This window comes from Armigeres subalbatus, chromosome 2, assembly GCF_024139115.2.
Source record: "Armigeres subalbatus isolate Guangzhou_Male chromosome 2, GZ_Asu_2, whole genome shotgun sequence".
Classification (NCBI taxonomy): domain Eukaryota; kingdom Metazoa; phylum Arthropoda; class Insecta; order Diptera; family Culicidae; genus Armigeres; species Armigeres subalbatus.
The window spans coordinates 314,371,279-314,380,619 of record NC_085140.1 but is presented as its reverse complement, the minus strand read 5'-3'; positions in this window follow the sequence as shown (position 1 = coordinate 314,380,619).

Genomic DNA, 9,341 nt, shown 5'->3' with positions numbered 1-9,341 from the left:
GTTATTCGAATCGATGATACTACTATTGGAAATCATTTATCATTTCTAATGCTTCCATTTGTGCAACTGATAGTGCTATATTTATCTTTGGTAAAAGCGTTAACGTTATGCATTTGATGCAGAATAATGCGTATATTCAAATACGATTTATATTATACGTTAAGATATATAAATGAGACTCTAGAAATAATATACCCCTAACGCAAAGAAGACACCGTTATGTGGCATGCAATGCTATCGTACACTTTCGCAAATAAAACTTTTTCATTTTTCGCTACTCACAAGATTATACAATCTTATTCAAGTAATTTTTGACACACTGCTGTTCATGTGACTCTGACGTGCACTACTTTGGCAGATTGAAATGATGTTTAGGAAATTCAAATATCCTGCTGTCAGTTTCACTTACTAGATAAAGATTATATAATTGTAAGTGATGAAAAATCAAAGAATAGATTTATTTTATAAAATAAATAGAGAACAACACTAGGGTAAAATTTGCCATTGTCACTTTGCTGACAACTGTCAAATCCAGATCCCATAAACACATTTCTCAATATGCTGCTCAGCTGCAACTACCAAAAAGCTTCTTTAGTGAAATGTCTAAATAAGTCTGGAAAACGAGTTTAAAATAGAGCGTTCGTTTTCGTCAATTAAAAATCGTATACACGATCACATTTCAGAATGAATTTTCAAAATATTGGATGATTTTTTTTTCAAATGCAAATGTTATTGTTAAGGATAGATGGACTAAAAATCCAAAATTTTAATTACTGTTCTTCGACCCACAATCATTCTTTTGCAAACATTGATGTATTTGTAAATACGAGAAGTAAAAGGTGATCACTAAATACTAACGTAAAAACTCGCAGTACATATCTGTGAAAATGCTAAATGAAAACTAAGCTGCGAGGCTGCGATATCCGGATGTTATGCCTACTAATCCAGAAAACCAGATTCAATACATCGTGCTATGCCCTTAATCCAATCATTTTGCTTAATTTGCAAATGAAATTCTTCAGACTGTCTGGGGGGAAATTATTAAAAATGTGGATCCCAACAAAAAGATTTTATATTTCAACGGAAAAGAATTTTTTTCGGAAGCTTCGCAAGAAATTCTTTGGAATGCTATTTAACGAAACAGGTCGACGTTTTGGGACCAGATGGGCCGAATGAGCTTTTTGTTCGTATGTCCATTTCGGGCAAACACCCGTAACGCTGGGTAGACACCTTTACGTGGTGTGCTACGGGGCAAGTTCTACCATAGTCAGATTGCCAGCTACAGGTGACTTTTTTATGCCAAAAAATCAGTTGTCCATTTCAGTCAAATGACATTTCTCGCTTAACTTTTCAAAAGGACTCAAGTAACATTTTTTCATTGTAGGACGCTTTGCGGACCCTCCGCAGACTGCGTGGTTGGCGAAGTGCAGCCATGGACCGAGCCGAATGGAGAAGTCTTTTATGTATTGCACAGGCCACTACGGCCTTAGTCTGGTAATAAACAAAACATTTTTTCATGAATTAATTTGAATATTGCAATCAATAGACCAACATGAAAGCTTTTGATTGCAGTACTAACATAAATTCATGAACAAAATGTTGCTTAGGTCCTTTTGAAAAGTTAAGCGAGATTTTCTGCTAGATGGGTTTCGGCCACAACTTTCTGGCAAATAGTTTTCGGCCGAAAACTTTTGGAAAAGTTACACGTCCTTGTCGTTTGACCAAAAATTATTCTGCTAAAATAAAACTTTTTTCGATTGCCACTTGGCCGAATAACACGTTAAGCTGAAAGTCATCTAGACGAATTCCATCTGGACGAAACGGTCATAAGGTCAAAAATGGTCGTTTGCCTTAACGGTTCAAAAATGACGTTTTATTAACGGGTCATGTAGCCAAAAATCCCAACCCGTTCGGCGAAATGGCTCATTCTGCCAAACGACCATTTCGACCAAACGACTTTTTCAGCAAAGTTACAAGTTCGACAAAACGACACATTCGATCGTATGTCCCTTTCGGCCAAATGGACCTTATTGCCAAACGACCATTTCCAGCATTCCCACAGAAAGTTCTTCCAAGTTTTCAAGAAAGTTTACCCGGGATTTTTCGGAATTTCTTTCGGAAAGCTTTCCGAAACTTTTACGGAAGATCGCATGGAGTTTTCATGGAAATCTATTTTATTTCCACGAAAAAATACTCTCGAGTTCCAACATGATGTTTTGGGAATTTCAATCAGGAAATTAATCGGAAACTCCGCTGGTTCTTCGGAATTGGCATGGAAAATTTTGCAGATTTCTACAAATTTGAATTGGCGTTGGCGAAAATTATAGTTCAGCGGCGTGACAAATTTGAAACGGCGGCTCACTGATGCCAAAAAATGTCGACGGCGAAGAATTAGAGAACTCATAGACAGAGCAATACCTGATCAAGATTGGAGAGTTCGTGAAGCATATATCCGGACATCCTCCAAAGTCTATTCTATTCCCAATCTTGAGCTAAACATGCACGAGGTATCAAAAAGCCAATTTCAATCGTCAGTAGCATATTGAGTTAGTAATATGTTAGTCTTGAGGGCAAGTTAAGGTCAAGTTCTTCAACTACAGCTTGACGCATAAGCACCAACCAACGGCAAACCCGATGATGTGAAGGAGGGGTTCTATGTGCATCTTGACAAGACCTACGGAGAATGTCCAAAACACGAATTGAAATTCATCATCAGTGACGCAAACGCACAGGCCGGAAAGGAAGAGTTCAGTCATTGGAGCCCAGTCATTGGAAAGGAGAGCCTCCACGCAATTACCAATGACAACCCGATTCTAAGCACAAAACAACAGCTGAACACAATTTGTGTTCAACAACAAATTGTGATAATAATAAGTTACTTTGATAAAATTTGTTCTTAGTAACCACTATATTTCAAATGATAGGGTTACCACTCCTTAAATTCATACCATGTACCCAAATCAATACCATTCGAAAACATGGAATTGGTGCGCCAATTGTTTTATTTCACATTATTTGTAATTTTTTTTCAGCGGTGAGCACGCCAGATAACAACAAAACGCTACACAAATTAAGCCTAAATTGAATGTTTTGCAAATGTTATGTATGGTTGTATACTATTTTGCCGAAAACATTTCGCGGGATTTTTTGGCCGTGCGACATTCCGCGGAATATACCAAATCTTCGAAACACAATTCGCGGAATGCACTTTTTTTCCGAAAGACACTTCGCGGAATGTACCTTTTCACCGAAAGTCATTCCGCAGAATGCCATTTGGCGGAATGAAGTTAGAACAGGGCTGCCCAACGTACGGCCCGCGGGCCGGATGCGGCCCTCGGCTTTATTTTTTGTGGCCCGCGGCATGTAAGAAAAAAATACTTTACAACCGGCCCGCATGCTTGTTTCCATCTAGCTCAAGAAAGTCCTTTTTACTATTTATTGTTAAATACCATAGATTACCACTGGTTTGAAAAAAATTAAAATGAAAAAAAATATTTTAGGGTATCTGTTCCTATATCAATAACAATAAGGAAATGCGCATATGAAATGTATTAATTTCTCGCCCAATAATCAAGAAACATGAGAATAATTATGCTCGGCTCATGTAATTTTTAATTGAAAACAATTTGGTAACTTCAAAAATGAAATTTTCATCACATTATAGAAGTATTTAGCTAAAAAACATCATCACCGCCATGCACCAATTTCAATAGGGGAAGGGGGGGGGGCAAAATGCCCTAGCTAAGCAAACACTGCTTTATTGTCTCATTTGTAACGCTATTCATGGGTATTTTTTACATTATGCAACAGTTAAACAAGATAGCTAGTTGATGCCATTCAAAAATTGTCAAAAATCTCAATCATATTGATATTATTCACATTTCAAAAAAGTGGTGATATTCTGTTGCCGGAAAATTCATGAGGCAAAACGCCTTTTAGCTGGCAACTACTAGGGAACAAAGTACCATGCGTCGGCGAATCAGCATTCTGGTATGGATAGTGCGTGGAGACGCAAGTACATTGTAGGTTAGCGCCACTAGGGCGTTTTGCCTCGCCAAAATGTTAGATGTTTCTTTAAAATGTGGAAATTTTCGGTTTTTCCGACCTTCCCATACACTATTTTGCAACTTTTTTCGCCTAACCTACATAATTTTAGATCTAGTTTTGTTACGGCCATCTTAATGACGGTAAATATGACGGAAACCACAAAAGGCGTTTTGCATCGGGGGGGCGTTTTGGGGCCTCTTCCCCTAACATTCAATAACAGTTAATCCTATGCCTGTACCTATATCAATAATACTGTTTCCAACATAAAATACGCACACTATTACTTGTATGTATACATAACGATATGATTGCAGTGATGCCGAATTCTACAATGTTTTGTATTTGAGTTGAAATATAATTACAAAATTGCTGTTTTTGTTGCAGTTTTCCATCTTATCAGTTCAATTTTGTGTTTGTCATAATCTATCTTTTCGATATAATTTATTTTACAAACATAAGAGTTGAATTTCACAGTGAAAGTTCATTCAAGCGCTTTGAAATAAAAATCTAGGTCGGCAAGCCATGTAAACAGTTTGGAATACGGGCAAGGATAATTTACACGTTGTTCGAAATAAACCTATATCAAACTATAGGAAATCGCGTTGGTTTTTTAAATATAATTATATTCAAAGTGAAAAAGTGGTGTGCTTTATGTGCTGTGAAGTGAATTTTAAAGAAATAGAATTGTTTTAGCTTGATATTGAGTGGAAAACAACGGCGTGAAAACAGATGAATCTGCTAGTAGCAATCGAGCAGTGCATCAAACCATCAGTGCTTTATAATTTTATCTTTTCATAATTTGATTCTTGTGAATCAAAACATTACTTAAACCAAATCTTAAATAATATTCCAAACATTCAAGAATGTGTTCCATCCATTATTGTGTACATACGATGCGAGAAATTTTAATTAAATTGATTTTTTATTTGGTTTATCGACGGTTGGGATTAATATACGGGCTGTTATTAATATGGGAACAGATACCCTACATAATTTAAAACGGCTGCATAGGGTGACCTCAAGAAGCAAAAGGATGATGCGGAACAGTGGCGATAAATGAGAGAATTTTTTTAACGTTGACCGTAATTGGGATACCAAGAATTCTACAAAATATGATATTCACACTGGATTCGGAAGAAAACAATCATATGAAAGATTTTCAAAGGTAAGGCGCTCATTTAAATCAATTAAATCATGAAGTCGGAAAGCGCAATACGGGTTACTTTTTTGGTAGTGAGATTTTGACAAAACGACGGATGAAATCTTTCCAGAACGGAGAACTAGTTAAGGAATGCATATTGGTTTTAGTTTGCATCGTGTGCCCTAAACAAAATGCCTTTATCAGTAGCAATAGTTTGCCATTCAAAAACCTTAAAACTCATGAAGCACCGGCAATTATCGGAAGAGTACATGTATTGTAACACTTCAGAGGTTATCTATCTATCTATCTATCTTCTATCTATCTATCTATCTATATCTATATCTATCTATATCTATATCTATATCTATATCTATATCTATTCTATATATATATATATATATATATATATATATATATATATATATATATATAAAACACAATGTTTGTATGTTTGTATGTATGTTTGTATGTATGTTCCAGCATAACTTCTGAACCCATTGACCGATTTCAACCAAATTTGAAACACAAATTCTTGCTCTTAAGGAGACGACGATAGGGGGGTTAAGCATGCTCTTTGGTAAAGGGGGAGGGTTGAGAGGGAGGGGGATTGCTTAGTTATCGATCAACTCAGTGTACCTTTTGAACCCCTTGGCCGATTTCAACCAAATTTGGAACACACATTCTTTATCTTAAGGAGATGACGATAGGGGGTTAGGGATGCTTTTTGGAAAAGAGGGAGGGTGTGAGGGAGGGGTATTGCTTAGTTATTGATCAACTCACTGTAAATTCTGAACCCCTTGGCCGATTTCAACCAAATTTGGAAAACAAATTTTTTATCTTACAGAAGGGATGTTAAGCATGCTCTTTGGGGGTTAAGCATGCTCTTTGGAAAAGGGGAAGGGTGTGGAAGGAGGGGTATTGCTTAGTTATCGATCAACACAGTGTAAATTCTGAACCCCTTAGCCTATTCCAACCAAATTCGGAACGCAAATTCTTTATCTTACAGAGGGGACGATAGGGGGGTTGAGCATGCTCTTTGGAAAAGGGGGAGGGTGAGAAGGGAGGGGTATTGCTTACTTATTGATCAACTCAGTGTAACTTCTGCACCCCTTGGCTGATTTCAACCAAATTTGGAACACAAATTCGTTATCATAAGGAGACGACGATAGGAGGTTAGGGATGCTCTTTACAAAGGATGGAGGATATGAGGGGAGGGATATTGTTTAGCAATCGATCTGTAAATGTAAATCTTGAGCCTCATGACCGATAGTTATTTGGGTTTGTTATTGTTAATTTAAAATCCCTCTTATTTAGTACATCCGAGTCTTTGACATTGCACAATGTTCCGAAAACAAATTGCCCGAATTCCTTAAAAATAGCAAATCCTTCACAATAACATTTCCCCAAAAATGATACTTCCGAAAATGTCATATCCCTGAAGCAGGCCATTAACATAATACTATTTGGCCTAAGGTCATTCGAAATGAAGGACATTTGTGATAATTAAGAACAGCATCAGAAAAATCTTGCATAGAAAGCAAGCATTTGCTGGGTATAAAACAATAATAATTGTTACCCTTCATCGGAATAATGGTATGCCCAGTGAAAAGCAATGATTAATGTGTTTCCTTCTGAATGGTGGATGTGATTGCTTCTTTTAAAGTAGGCATTTGCCCGGAATAAGGCAATGGTGGGTGTGATCCCTTCTTTAAAAATATACGTTTGCCCGAAATATGGCATCAATGGATGTTCTTCCTTCTTAAAAAAAGACGTTTGCCCGGAATAAGGCTTTTCAAACCCACGATCCCTTCTTTAAAATCAGTCAATGTTTCCAAAATCCTTCTTTTAATCAAATGATAAAGTATGAATAAGTAAAGACAATTACCCTGTTGACCAATTGGTTTTATCATTTTCCTATTGTAAAAGAAAACTGCAAACCAAACTGGCAATTCCGAGCAAGGCCGGGTACATAAAGCTAGTAGATTATATACTTTTCGGAAAAAAATCGCTTTACTTTTACAAGATAAAGGAAAATCCTGATCCTGAATGGGTGAGTGACATGGTCTTCCAAAATGATATCATCAAACATCTCAATGACTTGATCATAAAGCCAACACAGATAAATATATCTATGATTAAGCTACATGCCAATGAAAATACGTTGAACTTTTGCTATCCAACATTGAAGCTTTTAAAATAAAATCAACAATGTGGCACAGTTGATTGCCGGAAACTGATACTTGTATAAATACTTGATAAATCTGTCAACGTGAATTTTCGAACCTATTCGCTGGTTTTCGAGTACAGCAACGAAATTTCCATTTTCTCAACATCGTTTACTGATATGAAACATGTACCTGTAATGTTTCGAATGGAGATTATTGACCTCCAATGCAACGACTACGGGCCTACTACGGGCCTACTACGGGCTCCAGAAGAAAAAGCGGCCAAAAAAGATTCGCCACCGCACCAAATGTGTCATGTACAAGACGCTAATAAGACCGGTTGTCCTCTACGGACATGAAACATGGACAATGCTCGAGGAGGACTTGCAAGCACTCGGAGTATTCGAGAGACGGGTGCTTAGGACCATCTTTGGCGGTGTGCAAGAAGACGGTGTGTGGCGGTGAAGAATGAACCATGAGCTCGCCCAGCTCCAGGCTTGCCAAAAACTCCTCGCCGAGTAGAAAATGAGCAAGAGCAAGAGTTTTTTGAGGAGCAGAAATAAGCATCAAAACTCACAACATTGTGCATCATTAAACCCGAGCTTGTGCGTCGCAAAACAAGAGCGAGTCTATCATTCATCTTTTTCTTGTGGTGCGTCACTCACTTACACTCACACTCAAAACAGCCTCCAAGATTTTTCCACATACAAAGCGTCGCTCCGGAGGCTCAATGAATGCTCTTTCGCCCGACGCCTCACTCACATGTGTTTTTATTTTGCTTTTCCTCACTCTGCGTTTTTGTACCTCTGCTTTTTTACGCTTCCACTCAATTGTGAGGATGCGAAAGCAGCATTTTGCTGATGATGATTTTATTTGACTCTAGCGAGGGTGAGGAGTTTTGTCAAGCCTGCCCAGCTCTACGGCGAACCCAGTATCCAGAAGGTAGCTAAAGCCGGAAGGGTACGATGGCCAGGACATGTTGCAAGAATGCCGGACAGCAACCCTGCAAAGATGGTGTTCGCTTCCGATCCGGCTGGTACGAGACGACGTGGAGCGCAGCGAGCGAGATGGGCAGACCAGGTGCAGAACGACTTGGCGAGCGTGAGGCGTTTTCGAGGATGGAGAGATGCGGCCTCGAACCGTGTATTGTGGCGTCAAATTGTTGATTCAGTATTATCTGTTTAGATGTAGACTAAATAAATGAATGAAACATAGCTCTGGAAGGTGCAATTCGAAGATCTGGTTTGCAAAGAAACGGAACCATCAACAAGTCTCCTTGGTTTTACGGATGACATCGACATCATTGGTGTAGATCGCAAAGCAGTGAAAGAGGATTTCGTGCCTTTTTAACGGGATACTGAAAGAATGGTACTGATCATAAACTCTGTCAAAGTTATGTACTTGAAAAGACGTGTTGCGGCTGCAAGTATGACTTTCTACGGTTTGCGTAGCCAGCGCCACATCGTTGATTCGTCCAGTCGCCGATGCTGACTATAGAATTTTCGGAGTGTTTGAGCGGAATATACTACGACAATACTCGCATGAATCACGAATTGTACCAAGTGTACAAAAATGCAGACATCGGCAAGTTGAGTGCGGTAGACCCCGCACTCGCTAGCTGTGTGCAATCGAGAAAGATACGCGTACGGCCAGCGTGCAGGGAGACTGGCGACTTGCGGCTCAAGCACGAGCGACCTGGAACAAGACATTACACTCGGCTGTGCTCCGCAGTGTACGATCATCAGTTATCTTTGTTCGAAATAGCTTATTTAAAAAAAATCAGTTTCTCTAAAACACCCACTACACGAAAGTATAGACTTTCCTCTTTTACGTAGGTGTATTTTTAATATTTTCTTTCGGGTGTCATTTTTCCATACATTTTAGGGGGGGGGTTAATCGGCTATCATTTGAGATTTCTATGGAGTTTGTATCAAAAACCCTGATTATTCCACCTAGCGGCTTTGGTGCCTTTCTCGGGCAAAAAATAC